Source organism: Motacilla alba, chromosome 2 (genome assembly GCF_015832195.1).
Source record: "Motacilla alba alba isolate MOTALB_02 chromosome 2, Motacilla_alba_V1.0_pri, whole genome shotgun sequence".
Taxonomy (NCBI): Eukaryota; Metazoa; Chordata; class Aves; order Passeriformes; family Motacillidae; genus Motacilla; species Motacilla alba.
Genome location: NC_052017.1, coordinates 137822635 through 137839622, shown reverse-complemented (window position 1 = coordinate 137839622; position 16988 = coordinate 137822635). Strand labels below are relative to the sequence as shown.

Here is a 16988-nt window from a genome sequence, read left to right as displayed (position 1 = left end):
TTGCAGTATTTCTGAATGTGAGTGCGGCTTCTGCAGTTGTTCTTCATAAAAGGCACTTTTTGACAATTTCAGAAAATGTAAATTTAATCTTGATAAGTGCTTTCCCTGAATGCAACCTTTCCTCTGTAGTGAGAGAGTGTATATTACATCAGCATAAATGCATTCAAATAGCTCTATATACAGGCAAGTGACCTCTCATTCAAAAGATGTTCTAGGATCATTTAGAAGACCCTATTATCCAGCAGAAAGTTTAGTGTAGATTAGTGAAAATGTAATACAGTTTTAGGTTTTCTGTGTTTTTCCCCTGTGTTACAAACTGAATCAGGACTTAGCCTAGAAATCATTTTCCACACGGTCTTCTGAGCTGATCACTGTCATTATTTTAGGTCTAGAAAGTGCTATTCATTAATTTTTTCTGCCCTGTAATACAGACAGATTTAGTAGGTAATGCAGAGCTTTCTATTGTAAAAAAATTGCTTAGGTGAAATGGAAAGACTGGAGTAAAATTTTTTACACATTGTTTTTTTTTCCATTTGCAAATGTAATTTTAAGTTTTTCAATAGCATTTTTGAAAACTTTCACATCCTACCTTGTCAGAAGAGTCATGGGGAGTAATACAGCAAAATTGTTTGAAAACAAACAGTAATTTTTCAGGGATCTTGTGTACAAGTAGTATAAATGAATTACCTGGCTTGTAAATCCTGAGACATTAGTGGGGTGTTGGGGCTTGAAAACCATTCCAGATTTATATTTTCTCCAGGTATTCAGCATCCCATCAACATTCTGGTTTCCACAGATACAGTTGAAAGGGAAGACTTCTCAGAGCCCCGTGCTGCTTTAATGAGGGTATGGTGTGTCAATCACAGCGGAGCCGTTTCCCTCTGGACGGCCAAAGCACTGCTGGGTTTGAAGGTGCCTGCACAGCCTTGCTTCCTTGTCAACACCATGCAGACTCCAGGAGCAGGATCCAGGCACCACAAGCAGACAAAATGTATCTAAGGCATCTGCCCAGGCCTGGCATATGTAGTTCAGGATGCAGTGGATGTCTGCAGTCTTTTGGAGCAAGTGACAGCTGGAGGCTGGGGAGAAGACCCTGGGAAGCCTGAAAAGGTAGCAGATGTCTGTGTTTGGGCGTAGCTTAAGTTGCTCAGGAGAGCAGGAGAGGGATTAGTACCAGTTAAAGCTTATTAGAATTTTTTGGGGGCAAATTTCAATGAGTAGTTGATGACATCTTTGTGGTGTGTGGATGTTGTGTGTGGGTTACAGTAGTAGGAAACCTGATGCTGGATTTTATCATCAACATGCATCTTCTGCCTAGATTTTCCCATCACTGCGGTTTAACTCCAGACAGCAGCCAAGCCCCAGGCTGCCATTTGCTCACTCCCCCAGCAGTGGGACTGGGGACTGAATTAAAGGAGTAAAAGCTAGAAAATTTGTGGGTTGAGATAAAGACAGTTTAATAGGGAAAGAAAAAACCACACATGCAAACAAAGGAAGACAAGGAGTTAATTCACTGCTTCTTGTGGCCTAGCAGGTGTTCAGCCATTTCCAAGAGAGCAGGGCCCCAGAATGCATGATGGTGACTTGGCAAGACTAATGCCATCACTCCAAATGTCTCCCTTCTTCCCTCAACTTTACATCCTGAGCATGATGTCATGTGGTCTGGAATATGCCTTCAATTAGTTTGTGTCACCTGTCCTGGCTGTGTCTCCTCCCAGTCTCCCAGGCGCCCCCAAGTTCCCTGCCAGGGTGGCAGTATAAAAAGCAGAAAAGGCCTTTGTTCTGCGTAAGCCCTAGACAGCAATAACAGAAGCATCTCTATATTATCAACTTTTGTGTTCAGCACGAATCCAAAACACAGCCCCACACCAGCCACTCTGAAGAAAATTACCTCTACCCCAGCCAAAACCAGCACACCTGTATGTTGAAAGGGCTTTCTCAGGTGGATTGTGCTAGTCCAGAGCAGTTTAGAGCCCCTAAATCTCTTACTTGCATATTATTAGTCCAGTTGTTTACGTTCCTGTCCAGGCCTTGAAAAATATTTTGTCCCTCTTTTTTCAAGTTTTCTTAATGAGTGTTTAGCCTGTTCAGGCAGTGGTAGGCGCCCTTGGCTTCTAATCTTGTGGCTCTCAAATAAGCTCAATTTCAAAGTTTGTGGAAATCAGGCTTTTTAATCTGATGATTGAACGGGAATGTGAAGCTAAGAACTTGGCAGCAGTGAGAAAAACAAGAGGATTCATCTTCTTTAGCTTAGCACTTCAGAGGTTTCAGCATTTGCCCATTGCCTTGAATTCTGCTATAACTCATGCACGTGGATGTGCAGAGGAGTTCCTGGGTAAAGCATGTGTGGGCATATAGATGTGCTCTGGTGAATACCGTGGGTGATGGCGATTTGGTTGAATTGCAGGTTTCTATAGATGAGAACAAGCGGGTGAACTATAGCGAACTATAAGTGAGCGTGATTAGAATTTCCAGCATGAAACCCTTTGGTCAGCAGGAAAGAGGAAAAGCAAAGCAGTTTGACACGTGAGAACAAGAACATTTCCTATTGCCTAGACTGGTCCTTGAGACTTTGAAATGCCCTCTTTGTCAAGGAAGCATGCAAATGTTCTCATTATTTTCTATAATTTGCATTATTAAACAAAAGTTATTACCCAGGCTCAAGCTTTCTCAGAGCACCGAGTCAAAGATACTGTTTTGCTTGCTGACACTGCATGCTCAAATGGACCTAATGGTGTTCTGTGCAGAAGTATTTTATCTTTAAGGGCCCTTAATTGCTTTAACATTCCGTGCTGCAAACAGACTGAATCACGGATAAACAACAGTCCTTTCCAGCTCTGTTGTTAGGTAGGGTTGAAAGCTCTGGCTTAAATTAAGAGTTAATACTTATTCTTAAATAAGGGGAAATAAGTCCTTGAAAGAAAAAGTAAAAAAAAAAAAACACCTTCAGTAGTTTCCAATCCTGATTTTTAGCCCTAGGTGCTTCCAGAGCAATCTCATTTCTGATTCTGGAATCCTATTTCTGGCTGTTTTTTTTCTGTCCTCTGTGTTTGTCTCTCTCCCTCTTGATCACAGACTGACCTTGCTTCTTTGAGGCTTGCCAGGTTTTTTTCCTTTTTCTGAAGGTCCCCCCTTTGCAGACACTCTGTCTTTCTTTGATGGTCTAGAGGTGTCCTGATGGAGCGAGGCGAGGCTCTCCTCTCCTCTGGCAGTGCTGCAAAACATGCTTTTCCTGAAGGATCTGGAGCAAGATGGATGCTCACCATGGAGAAATAATGCCCTCGGTCATGGCAGGAGCCCTATGGTTGCTGAGGGCAAGGAGTGAGGGATAATGGGGATCTGTAAGACTGATTCCCAAAACTGGCACCAGTGCCTCAGATTTTAAAACCAAATCCTGTGAAATGAGTGGAGAGTTTTCCATTGTGTTTTTCTTATCCAGGCTGATGGTGGTCAGAGTGACGTGGGTTCAGGGTGAAATGCAGCGTTGGCAGCAGCTGACTGGCTGTAGGGAGCCCTGCTGCAGAGAGCGCAGCAGTGCTGCCCCGCTGCTCCTTTTTATTCCCCATAAGGAAGAGACTAAATGAGTTGTTGATGTCTGAGAAAGGCAAAGGGCAGGGGAAAAAGCAATAAAGTGCTTGTCTGGCACGCAGGCTGGAGCAGCAGGGAGGGAAGCCGTGGGAGATGGAGGGCTGGCACCAATTCCAGCCTTCCGTCCTGCACCAAGCTGTGTTGAAGAGTGTGTTTGGCTGCAAAAGTACAGATACTTCTCTTCCTGGAGGTCAGTTTGCTTATTCATTTCTCATCACTGGCTTTCCATTTACACCAGGAAGCTTAACTCTTTGCTAAACTCTTTGAAAGACTTCGTTGGTGTGAGGGGTTGCTCTGGTGCCCATGTGGCCATATCACATCTGCTTATCTTACCCCATGCTTTTGTCTCTAAGGATTTTGAGTGCTGGTGAGGATGTTTCTCATGATCCAGCTCTCCTGCATGTATACACACACATAGTGGGAGGTCTCTATCTGAGTTTTGATTCCAGCTGTAGGATGACTGCAGGATGGTTGGAGTGCTGTAATAACAAAAAGGCTATTTCTTTAATCCAGATTGGCCTCTGCTCTGCTTGAAAAAGAACTTGTTTGCTCTTAGCCCCTCAAATACTCTTCTGTAAACAGCACTGAAGAGTGGATGCTCCTAATCTGTCCCAGGCATCAATACAGCATGTCCTAGCTTACCAGAACCATTTTCACATGGCAGATCTACTTGATTAAATGGGCCTGAGGTTGGCTCCCCGGTAGTAACCCTTGTGTGGAATGGGGTAGCTGCTGGTGCTGTGGTCACAGAATCAGATGACTCCGCAGATGGCCTCTGTGGAGTAAAAGGGCATTTCCCCTAGTTGAGACAAAGCCTGGCTGCACAATCTTGAGATCCCTCACTTAGCTGTTCAGCCAGAGGGAGTGCTTCTTGCTGCAGCTTCACAGGCTTGCTTGGCAAAGTGCAGCAGGGAATGCTGGTGGCTCTCTGGAACATGGGCATTGCCTGGACACTGGTCACCCTGGAAGACCAGGATGGCATCACATTTTATGCAGAGTAATCCTGGAGTCCAGATGAGTATTTAAAAAAGTTGAATTGGGGGAGGTGATTGTGATTAGGCTGCTTCATCTTCTTAACTTGGAATACTTTCTCCTTAAGGATGTTTGAACAATGGAGTTGAGCCTTCAGATTCATAGCTGCCACTTTATTATCCTATTAGTCAATTATGGCTGCTGAGGAGCAGGACTAAGTGACAGTATGGCAGATTACAGCAATTTATTTGCAGTTCTCTTAGTCTGGTACCACATATCATCAGGCTGTTTAAATTTAATGATAGGGTTTTTGCATGTGTTTTAGTGCAGTTAAAGTTGTAATCAAAATGTGTAGGAAAACCCCCACTGACCTGCATAAATACTCCCATCTTCAGCACTGCTTTCATGCCCTGTTGTAATCCTTGTTAGCAGAGCTGACTCACTAATTAGTAGAAGCAACCTGCCTTAGACATAATAGATTTTTTTCTCTTTTTTACCACTTTACAAAGCCTTGAGGAATAGAAGTTGGTGATGACCTTTGTTTGGCTCTGCATTTGAGATGTTCTCTCACCGCCCACCTGAAATTAAAATGTAGAAACAGGTACATGTTAGCTTGTTTTCCATAAACCCAGCATGATATATTCCACAGGGGGGGAAACAGTCACCCACTGGACTTCAGCCATCGGATACTGGTGATGTTGTTCTTGAAGAGGTGTCTGCACTCAAACAATGCAACCTCCAGCATGGTCCCAGCTCCCATCACATTTGGTCTTCAGACATCACTGTTGCAGAGGAATGGAGAAACTACTAAAATTTTGTCCCTTCATGGGACAAGTAGCTGTGGAGGTCTGAAAGCAGGCTTGGGCATCCTCCAAAGCAGTATCCATGACGTTTCAGTGGAGGTTGTGTCGAGCTTACAAGCTGACTGCTGGTGACCATCTGCTTCCTTGAGAGACTCAACCTGAGGACTGGGATGCATTGATGCTGCTGGCCTGAGGTGTAGCCATTCAGTGGAGCATCCAAAAGCTTCCTGGCTGGAATTCATAAGCACCTGGCTTCTGAAAAATATAGGAGATTTTTTTCAAGGATTTGGTGTCTTAACTGGGATATTCAGTCACTTCATCCTTACACTGAAATAAGGGTGTAATCATCAAACCTGTGAGCATACTCAGCCAGCATGCTCAGAGCCCATGTGGGGGAGATGGATGAGGTTGCAACTGCCAGCCACTGTTTGCTCTGATGCAAAGCAGCAGCCTAAATGAAATAGGGATATGCGGAATGAAATTTAGGGATAAAGTGTTTTGTGACGTGTGGGGAGCTCCTACAAATAGCTGCTAAGCACTGAGTACATAAAGCATGCTGCTTATATAGAGGAGAACAGGTGGCCAGGAGACAAACAGCTCTGGGAAAAATACATGAAGAATCAGTTTCTGTTTATTGCCCTGAAACAGAGTGGAGGATCATGAGAAGGCCTGGATGGAGGTTGTAGCCACAATTGGACAGACCTTTCTCCTCTTTTGCCCTCAAGAGGAGATGGCAGGCTTCACTTTTGGTTTTTTCCTCTGCAGCTCAGCTTTTTTGGTTGACTTGGGGCAGGGATTTTTACTTGCCTTTCCATTCACCTGCATTGATTCAGTTACTGTGCATGAGCTGCATGGATCCTGCTGCAGCCCTTCAGCAGCAGCGCTTTGGATTTTCTGCTGTTTTACCAAACCACCATCAAAGCCCCCCAAAGGGTGATCCTCACCAACCCTCTCCCACCTGCCTCTGCCCTGCACTGGAGCTTTCCCAGGGGGAAACCAGCAAGACCTTTGACTCCTGTTCACAGGAGCCCTATGCACCTCGGCCTGCAGTCCTGTGGCCATTGGCACAGGAACTGCAAGGACACTGCCTTCCCTGGGACTTCCATGAGGCTGGGATAGTCCTGCCTTTGCTTTGGAAGAACCAATATTCTCTGAGCAGAGAAGTGGTGTAGGACTGGTGTTCAGCAGCTGCTAATTAGTGAGTAATGTTATGTAAAGCTGAGCTGGGCTTCCAGAAATATACCAATGGACTATGAGTTAGGGAATGGTTTACAGACAACGGGCGTTATTTTGTGCAAGGGCAGGGACAATTAAATGGATTTTCTTTGAGCTGTTAACCAGGAGGCATAATACCATTTATTACATCCATATTGGGAATATGTCACATAAAAACATAATTGATGGAAGTATTATCTTGCTTAATTGGGAAATCGAAAAAGCCACTTCCTCTTTATTTACAGTTTATTAGTAACAGTATCTCCTGTTTGGTCTGGGATGGTTTGTACATAAGTCACAGGCTTTGTGCATTGGATTCAGTATATAATTCTCTTAAAAGACTCATCGGTCCTTTAAGAGAGGAAACTGAGAAAACTGGCTCCTCATTTTAGAAATGACAAGTTCTGTTGAACGTGCTGTTGAAGTATTTTACAAAGGCGTGGTACTACCAACAGCTAGGATAACTGACAGATTCAGAGGAAAAGTAGCAAAAATACTGTTTTCTATTCTATTTAATAAGCACATTCCCTAAATCTTTTGCTGCTTCTCTTCATGAGGAATTTCACCTTGACTCTGCTTGACAGTGTCTTGCATAGTCAGGATAATTATTTTTCCAGTAGTGTTTGGCGGTGTCTCTCTGGTGATTTTGAGGATGTTCTTCCAGTAACAAGAAACTTATTTTTAAAGGGAAAATATGATTATGAAATAATGAAAATATGTAAAGAGTCTGAGGCAGAGATAAAATTCAAATGGAGAACAGGAAATGAAAGAAGAATTGGCCCCATTTGGATTTTAAGCTCTTGCTTTGCTTTTCAACTTCATTTTTAAATCAAGATGCTACCAGAAATCCAGACTTTTTCAACCACCTAAAATATTAAAACCAAAAATAACAAGTATTTGATTTTGCATCAAAAAAAATTTAACTGTTTTACTAAAAATACTGATTTCAGTGAATGGGCAGTGCCTGATGATAGGAAATTAATTAGGGAAGGATTTGAGTTTTTGTCATAATCAGCTTTAATGAAGATGTTATTTTCAGTCTAAAGCACTTTTTCTTTCAACTGTGGAACTCATTTTAGTGAATGTAAGACACATTTCCTTATCATCCCAGGGACGTTTATCTTGTAACCAAATCTGGAGCACAGCAGGAGAAAGTGGGTGGACTTGCCACGGATGGGCAGCAAGGGTAGGACAAGGTGCTTGGAGCACTCTGGTGTCCTGCTGGGCACAGAAATGCATCCACTGCCCCAAGGTGTTCACCCAAAGAGAACCTGGGCCCGTGGTTGGTTTTGGGTCCTTTTTCAGTGTCTGAGAAGTGTTGTCATAGGGGCAGGGGAGCAAGGTTGAAAAACAGTTGGTTTTATTCTCTCACTGTGAAAACAGATTTTAAAGAAACTTCCAAGCAGAAGCTCACTGTCTGAAACATATGGACATTTTCCAAGCAGAGTAATTTATTAACCTCTATTCAAGTATGCAGAAGGCTACCGAGATACTGTTTTCAAGTTTGATACAAAATGAGAGAAAATCATTTTTCTGAAAGAAGAATTACTCCTCTGGAATCTCTGCTCCCCACTGCACATTTTTGCCTTCCCAAGCTGAGTGGTTAAGGTATCACCAAAACAGAAATGATGAGAAGGAAAGCAGTTTAAGCAGCGAGCCAGAACTTGTGCACATGAAACTAGGAGAGCATTCCTGAGCTGCAGCCCATCACATCAAACTGGTCAAAACCTTTTAACTGACTTATGACCCAGACATGTCATTACACCTCTCTTGTGTTTGGTCTCCATTCCCTGCACTGCAAGAACCAAATCCTGCTCTGTCTGCCTGATATTTTGGATGAGCCTTGGTGGTTCAGCTGTTTTACTGGGGGACATTGCTGTGCAGTGCAGGTTGTTGGCCAAGGGGGTGCCAAACCAAGTAGATATTCATCCAGCTCCTAAGAGGGCTTAGCCAATGAGCAGAGCTCCCATTTACACAGCCCTTCCTCTCTCTTGCTTTCTGTTTTCTAGTTGCCACCTTGAAATACAGGTTTATTTTCTGGCAGTGTTTTAAAATCCGTAGTGTTAGGAATGGTTATGAATGAGCAGTGGGCTAAAGCACAGAAAGTTCAAAAGCAGAGTTCATCAGCATGGTAGAATGAAGTCCAGGTCTCTGAACACACAGCCAACTCTGCCAAATAACCTTTCAAAAATTGGCTGATTTAAAAACTAGCTTGGGCCAGGATTTGCTCTGGTCCATCAGACATTCATTATTTCTGCTCTTGAGTTGCATGATGTCCTTATCTTTATCGGGGAAAATGGCTCAAATCATTGGGAACTGCTTGAAATGACTGGTGACATGACAGAGCCTCTTATTTACTCCTAGAATAACCATAAACATTGCGTGAATGCAGTGACATGCCCTGTGCCTGCTGCTGGTTATTGCCTGGAGCCTGGAGCCAGACACTTGGCTGTGCACTTGGGCGGCGGCTCCCTGAGATCACACTGGGACTGGTCTTGCAGAGAGAGCTGCTGGCGTGCAGCACTGACTGCATCTTCTGTGTTAATCTGCGAGCTCTGGAGTCTAAATAATTAGCAGCACTCCGTCTGAAATTAGACAAGATGAAAAGTTCTAACCGGATGATGTCAGAAATTATTATTTAGAACTCTTTACTATAAGAGACAACATTAAATTATTATTCAAAATGTTTCTTTATGAGAGGGGAGGGCAGTGTGGAAGCTCCATACAGGTCCTTGTGTGCCATGTCCTTGTTCCTAGGCCAAAGGGGTACAGGAGATACATGGACTGCATCTCACCCAGGTGGACGTTTGTCCAAAAGTTCTCCTAGACCAGATCAAAGAGACAATTTTCACTGCTGTCTGGCCCACGTAATTCCCTAGTGATGCAAAATGACCATGGTGGGGGACGCAAGACTCCTGCTCATGCAGAACTGTCCCATACCACTGCTAATGGCTGTCAGGACCATCAAACTAGTTCAGCGGTGTCTGCCTGAAATGGGACATGTGATCTGCCTTCCCTGGTACCCTTGGTGTCCACTTTACTTGTCTGCCAAAGACCAAATAAATCAAAAGTTTCCTTGCTATTTGCAGCGGACCATGTCAGCATGAATTAAATTGCTGCTTCGGTTCATTTCTCAGCCCTGTGATTGTTCACACCCTTTCTCCCTCACCTCTTTTTGTGGTAAAATACCAAAATTATGGGTTTGAGGCAGATGTGGTGCTGAGGTGAGTGACAGCAACAGGTCAAGAGGCAGCTTGGGGCTGTGCTGCAAATGCACATGATGACTTCCTTTCCCTGGGGATCTAGAGTGATCCAAGCCCTTTCTAGTGCTCTCAGTGGCCATATACCAGAACTGAACACTCCAGGCCAGATATGCAGGACTGCATAGGGCACTGTTCACATATTTATTTCAAAAGGAAATTAAATACATGTATAGCTTTAAACCTTGCTCATGTTCTCCCACTAGGAAGATGTAGTTGGAAACATTGGCTTTGCTAAGTATTGCAAGTGTTTTTCAGGATTAGGCCTTTAAATCTCATTGTGTCAATCAAGCAGACAAATACAAAATTATGTTCTCTCATCCAGTTGTGTAGAAATGAGTTCATCATACCTGTCCCTCATTTGCACAGTGTTGGGAGGCATCACATCTCAGTAGTTATCATGGGAGCTTGTCATCCCCCAGCCTGGATGACGAGATGCTGTGTGATTCAGCTCTGCTGCCTGCTGCTCAGCACCATGCCAAGGAGGGAGGGAGAAGCCCTAGATGACATTTCCATCTCTATAATTTTTCTTCCTATTGTCATTTCTTCTTAGTTGGTGCCAAGCAAAAAAGCAATAAGTTGTTGTTCAAGTAGCTGTCTTTTGGCTCTCCAACAGCATGAAATGCCACATCTCCTAAGAACCATCCAGTTGCAAGCAAAATGCATTTGGCCAGGCACTGGAAGAGCATGTCTCCGAGGTCAAGGGGATTATTTTTTGCTCTTTGGTGTGTAGAAATGTGCAGGAGGTGAATCTGAAGGGTTCTTGGCTGGGTTGGAAGGGTTTAGGATGAAACTTCCTTACCATGTGAAATAGTAAACATACATTGGATGATGCAGAATCATGGTTTGTTTCTGGTACAAACACAATTTCCTCCCAAAGATTCATTCAGGTGATACAAATGGGGGAGTCACAAAACATGTTTGTGAAAGAAAGAAAATCTCAGCGTTTTGGGCATCAGCCTGAAAACTGAATCCAGGGTGCCAAGGCTCTGCTGGAACATAGCCTTGCAGTCATTCCATGACAATTTAAAAACAAAATCAAGTATTTGCTACAGAGGTCTGATGCAAGAAAACCTTCTACTAGCTTTACAAGAGGAGGAGTGGCTCCTTTTTCCCACTGAAGTCTCTCCACCTCTGTGGCTTTATTGTTCCCTTCTCCTCATCCCCTGCTCTCCCCTCTATGCAGTGCCATAGGGATTTGAGCATCCTTTCTGAGTGCTGGGGTATCCCTGACCCTGCTCTGGACTTTGGTTTGAAAGTACGATGCCTGACTCAATAAAACCAGGCCAAAAGGCTCAGCGCTGAGACATTCACTTTGGATAGTTCATTATCCCAACATATGTGAAATTATTATGAAAGTAATCATAAGGCACAAAGGAGCTGTGGCTAATGAGGGGCACCCTGGCTGCTGAGGCGACTGAGCTGAGCATGTCCCTCATCACCCCTGCAATGGTTTTAGCCAGACTTTTGTATTTTCAGGGATAGTTATCTTCCCTCTTATGTCTTCCTTATCCTGGATCCAGTACCCTTTTCTGTAAAAACTTGCCTCTGAGAAGTTGAATGAAGACTTTTTCTGATCTCTTTAATGTAAAATGCCTAAAAATAGACCATGGGAACAGTTTTACACTTGAAGAGCCAAATCGTGCAAAAATGTTTTAATGTAGATTTGGGTCCTAATTATTTTTTCTCACTAACAGGCATAGTTTTGCTACAGTGTGAACAGCAAGTCCATAACACTCAAGGTTTATCCACTTAGAACTGAAGTGTGTTTTCCTTTCTCTCCTTAGCAGTTTACTGAGAGAACAGAAAATCAAACTATTAAATGCCATCCCAAAAGTCCCAAAGTCAAACCCCCCATTAATTCTGCACCCTTTGTTACACCAGGAAATGCCAGCTGGTTCAGCTGGATGGCCCCAGGTTAGTACAATGAGTAAAAAGATCTAAACTGGGCAAAAAACAAGGGTCCTTAACTAAAAAAATACAACTGAAGTGCCATAGTTAAAACACTGTGTTTCAGAGCACTCCTTAGATCAGGATCACGTGATCGGATTATTTTAGAGTTGGCTAAAGCACACAGAAATGTAGACAGTGTTGTCAAAGGATCTTGTGTTAGTGGCTGGGATGCTGTCCCAGGCTGTTCTGCCTGAGCCGCTGTCACTCGCATCTTCTTTCCTAATGAACAGAGCAGTGCATCCACTGTGCCAGCAAGGGCTCCTCAGCTGTGAACAGACCTAAGACCAGTTTGAGTTGGAGGGGGTGAGCTGGATCTGAGTGTGTTTGTGGGTGTGAGCCCATGTTTGTCAATTCTCCCTACCTACAAGTTGGTACAAGAGCTAATCCCTCCTAACACCTGTGTGCTGTTTGCTCACTGCTAGGGCAAACACGGTGGACAACAGGGTATTCTTAAAATCTCACATGGCAAAGCATGCAAAAGCCATTCTAGGACATATACAGAAAGATTTCTGTATGTCTGCATTCTGCCTGTAAGTGTTGTAGAAACATCCAAAGTATCGGGCTGCATGTTCACTGGGGAAAACGTATGGTAAGCCATCGTGCTTCTTCTGTGACTCCTGAGAAGCAGAGACGTGAGCTGGCAGGGGCTGGTGATTGACACATTGTGTTGGTGCAGATTAACACACTGTGCTAGCTCTTTGGTGTCAAGTGCTTTTGTAGCCTCAGATCTTTCTTTTCCATGGACAGATGTCCAAATGATGGCCTGATGGAGAGGCTGGGGTCAGGGCTGGAGCGTCACCTCCCTGCAGCAGAGGCGTTAGCAGTCCTTCTCTTCCACCACGTGCTTCATTGACCCCATGGATCTGGAGGCTGTTGCAAACAGGACTGTGTTGCTGGGAGCCTGGGCTGGTGCGACTGCCCCAGCCTTGTGCAGCCCTGTGCTGGTATGGCAGCATGGGTCCATCTGGGTGCTTTATCCCAGCTATTTGTTTTTAATCCAAGGTAGGCTAAAGAAGAAGCTGTACTTCTTTCCAGAATGCCATCCTGAGAGCCACACAGGACTTCTGCAATGCCTACAGTGGGAGGACGAGAGGAAATGGCCTTAAGCTGAGACAGAGTAGGTTCAGATTAGATATTAGAAAAAAAAAATTTAGGGTAGTCAGGCACTACAATATGTTACTCAAGGAGGTGATGGAGTCACCATCCCTGGAGGTGTTTAAGAGGCATCATGATTTGGCACTGGATGATATGGTTTAGTGTTTTAGGAGTTCCAGTGGTAGTGCTGAGTTGATTGATGGTTGGACTGGATAATCTTGAACATCTCTTCCAGCTGTGATGATTTTATGATACTATCATAGGCCCTGGAGAAAAGGGGGGTATGGAGGCACTGGATTGGGAAATGTCTTTGGTCTCTCAGCTTGCTGAAAACCTTGTCTAGAGAGACTTGAGCAGTTTTCTACGAGGAATTGTGTCCTCTCCTCTGCTGGGATGTCCCATGTAATGAGGACATCTACCCTTCTGTTTGACAAGGTGATGTTTAGCTGCCGCTCCGTGAAGCTGATGTAGAAGTCAAGACACATGTCAAGAATTCCTCAATACCAGAGGTACCTGGAGTGGCAAGGCCCCCCTCCTGCTTTCCCTATGAATAAGTAAAAACCTGTTCTCTTTTAACCCCCATACAGGTTGTCTGAATTCAGTAAATAAACCATAGGCAGCCCCAGACAATTCAATTATAGACTGTCACTTGATTTTATATCACAGATGTGTACTTATAGTCAATGCCCTTTGTGTTGTAACAATTTCAGACTTCTTCCCACCTTATTTTCCTCTCTGAACAGCTAAAATGAAAATATTGAGCGAGCCTTAAATAAGTTAAAGCTTGTCAGGAAAATCTGAGAGCATATACTGCTGTTTCAGAGGCGAGCCAAAAGCTGTATGCATATAATATGTATTGTCAGTTATTAGGCCCTGCTCGAGCAAGGAAAAAAGTGTCATCAGCTTTGTAACAAAAATGTAGAAGAAATTGTGTTCTGCTCCTGAAATTGTCTGTATTGGGACAGTAATATTTTAGAGTGATTGACATTGAGGCAGATGATACTGACTACACTTGATTAGCTTGTTGCAAGCAAGTATTTTAGGTTTCTCAAAGAATCATCAGCAAAGGTATTGGCAAAAGCAGGGTAAGTATAAAAGTGAAAAAAGTTTGAGTGACAAAGTTCGTTGATGAGGTTCACTGTACTATTCACTAGATGGTTAAGGCACACAGAGAAAAATTGTACTAAAATTTAAAATCAATATTTAAAACTAAATCAACCTAAAATTATCTTCATGGAGACTGGGGATGGGAAGAGGGTAACAATGAGAAAGGGTTAGGATAATCCTATGTTGATTCACAAGGTTTGGAGTGGACCCCCTTGCCAAACTTAGCCCCAGACTAGACCCATGGTTTAGGCCTAAAGGTTCTAGCACCACTTAATTTCACAACACCTAATCAAAAGTCTAATTTAAACATTTAAAAATAGATTCTGTAGAATTTGCTATAAGCACTACAGTAACTCACTGTTAGGCCTAACTTACTTATTAATTTAACATACATAAGAGTCTAAGATAAGGATATTCGTAGTATATTTGCTGTAGCATATTTCCATTCACACACACAGTGCTGAAGGGCTGTGTACAAAGCACATACCTGGGAAAAATTCCCCCTGAGTTCAGTGAAGTACTCACATCAAACGCCTTTGTATCTTCTTAACAGGCAAAGTGTTGAACCTTGAGGAGTGGGGGTGTCAGCCCAGGCTTCATTTTTGGCTTTTGGCAGTGGTCCTCCAAGTTATAGCGATCTTGAGAGTTCACTGACTCTGACAGGACTCCCTTCACAGCCGTTGTGGTCCAGGAGAGCTCAAAGGGTCTCACTTGGGGCTGCTGTTTATAGGGTCACCAGAGAAATTGGCTTTAGTCATAGTAATTTTCAAAGTGGCCACAATTTGGGTCAGTAACTTTCTTTGAAAGTTTGATAACAAAAATGTTGTTCCACTTGGGGACTGTTACTCAGGCAGCAAAAATAAGTTTCCATGGCTGTTTATTAAAAACTAGGAGCTTGTTAGAGAGCACTTGCTCTTGGGAGCAGATGTTGTTTCTGATATGGTCAAGAGGAGCTTAGCTCAGGCGCTGTTCATCAAGGGCAAAGCCTAGAAAGCATTTCTGAGATCACAGGAGTGGGAGGGAGGATGCACCATCACATAGCTTAAGATGGCACTAAAATAGGATCAGGTGCTGACCAACCTTTTACAAGTTTCACAGCCTTTGCATGTTTGATCACTGGTGGATGAGTCTGTGGATTTTTAATAACTAAGCAGAGAAATGGCCGATTGCAGTTTCAAAGTGGTACATTATAACCAAGTATATAAATATGTATAGCTTATAGGACAAGAAAGCTTCAAAGTGGGGCAAAGGAGGCAGTGTCCTGTTATTCAAGGGTTCAGAGGTCTTCAGCCAGAGGCTGAGGATGGAAGAAGGCTCAGGAGCATCATGAGTAGCAAAGATTCTCAGGTATTTAATGAAATCAATTGATCCAAGTGATGAATTTGATCAGTTTTCCATTAGGGAAGGCAATTGCACCCGTGTACATTTACAGCCACATTGCCTCACAAGGCAGCCAGCAGGAGCGCAGTGCTCCCCACTGCTCGGGGGCTGTGCTGTGTGACAGTCCCCATGCCATCCTTTGGTCTGCAGGAGCTTGAGCAGGGAGGGCTGCAGGGCAAAGGCTGGGAGTAATTGAGAGCATTTATGAGGAGATTTTTGTGATTTGTTTGCACAATCATAAGAGCTTTGTTTTCAGACCTCAGTGGTTGTAGGTAGCTCTGACCGCTGCAGTCAGCAAATAAATAGCTGCACTGCTTAATTCTTTGATTTGGATATGAGCAAAAATAAATCAATTTGAAAGGCTTTCGAAGGAATAATCGGCTGTGTCAAGCCATGCAGACAGTCCTCCTGACATAATGGGCCACAATAGGAAACTCAAATAGTTCACCTCACTGCCAAAGCCTCCCCTTGTGCTCCTGACCCTCTGTGTACTCTGTGCTTTTGCTTTCTACAGGCTTCACCTGCAGCTGTGAAGGAAATGACTACAAATAAGAATTAAAACTAGTTTCAAGCTGTCACTGCTTCTCAGTCCCATGCAACTTGTTTTCCATCTGTTCCTCCCCATAGCCTTCCTTCTCCTGCAGGTGTGGGAGAGGGTTCCTTTGCTTCTCCGGAATGGGCTGTTTCCTTGCCAACTGACATCTGTAGGCAGCCTCCTCCAGCCTCTGGCTCTGGTCAGTATGTGAGGAAGGCCTTACAGTCCCTAAGGGTAACTATAAAATAGTCCCCCCAGAGTTTAGCTTCCCCCGCACCTCCAGTCCAAAGTATGCCACAGACTTTATTTAAGCATCCCTCACTCATTTTATGTGAAATATAATGTAGCCATGATAGTCTTTTATTGCTCATCCTTTCTCTGATCCCCCAGAAGTTCCTGGCCTGAATTTTATTTAGAGACAATTAGTGCCATGTCTTAATTATAAACTATGGACTGGGGGGAAAAAATCTTTTAGTGCTTTAAATCCATCTTTTTTTTTTTTTTTTTTTGTTGGCTATTCTTATTGTACGGCTGAAAACAAATGGGAATGCCAAGTGTCTTCTGCTTTATACTTCTTGTTGTTCTGCATTCCACATGGGACTGGCTCTGCTCTCATCCTCAAACTTGCTTTCTTTTTGCAAAACTGTTTCTGCTCTTTCACATTAACAGTACTTGGACCCACACCAGATTCTATTGTGGAAGCATTCGTGGCTGCCTGAGCAGTGCCATTCATAACCTACCACTAAGCTCAAATGGTCCTTCTCTCTTCCTTCATCCCATTGCTTTCATGCTTTTCTTTCCCTTCTGACAGTTGCTATACATCTTGCTATACATCTAGTCACCTGCAGAGTCAGTCACTTTGCAGGTTCTCCTCTCCTCCAGGTCACTGCATGCTCAAAGTAAACACTTTAAAAATTAAGTATAAGGAAGTGGGAGCAGCAGGGCATTTCTGCCTCCTCATGTACATGCCTTAAATATTGCTGCTAAAAATACGTGGAGAAAAATGTGAAAAGTGTAGTTTTAAAACTGATAGTGTGCCCCGGGAGAGGGGTGTTGTTCTTCTCCAGCTTTATTGGTCTT

General features: G+C 43.6%; 1 protein-coding gene across 1 annotated transcript in view; it reads left to right on the top strand.

Moving 5' to 3' along the window:
* Nucleotides 1-16988, top strand: part of EXT1 (exostosin glycosyltransferase 1) — a 175619-nt gene that overhangs the window by 114604 nt on the left and 44027 nt on the right. The window lies entirely within an intron of this gene.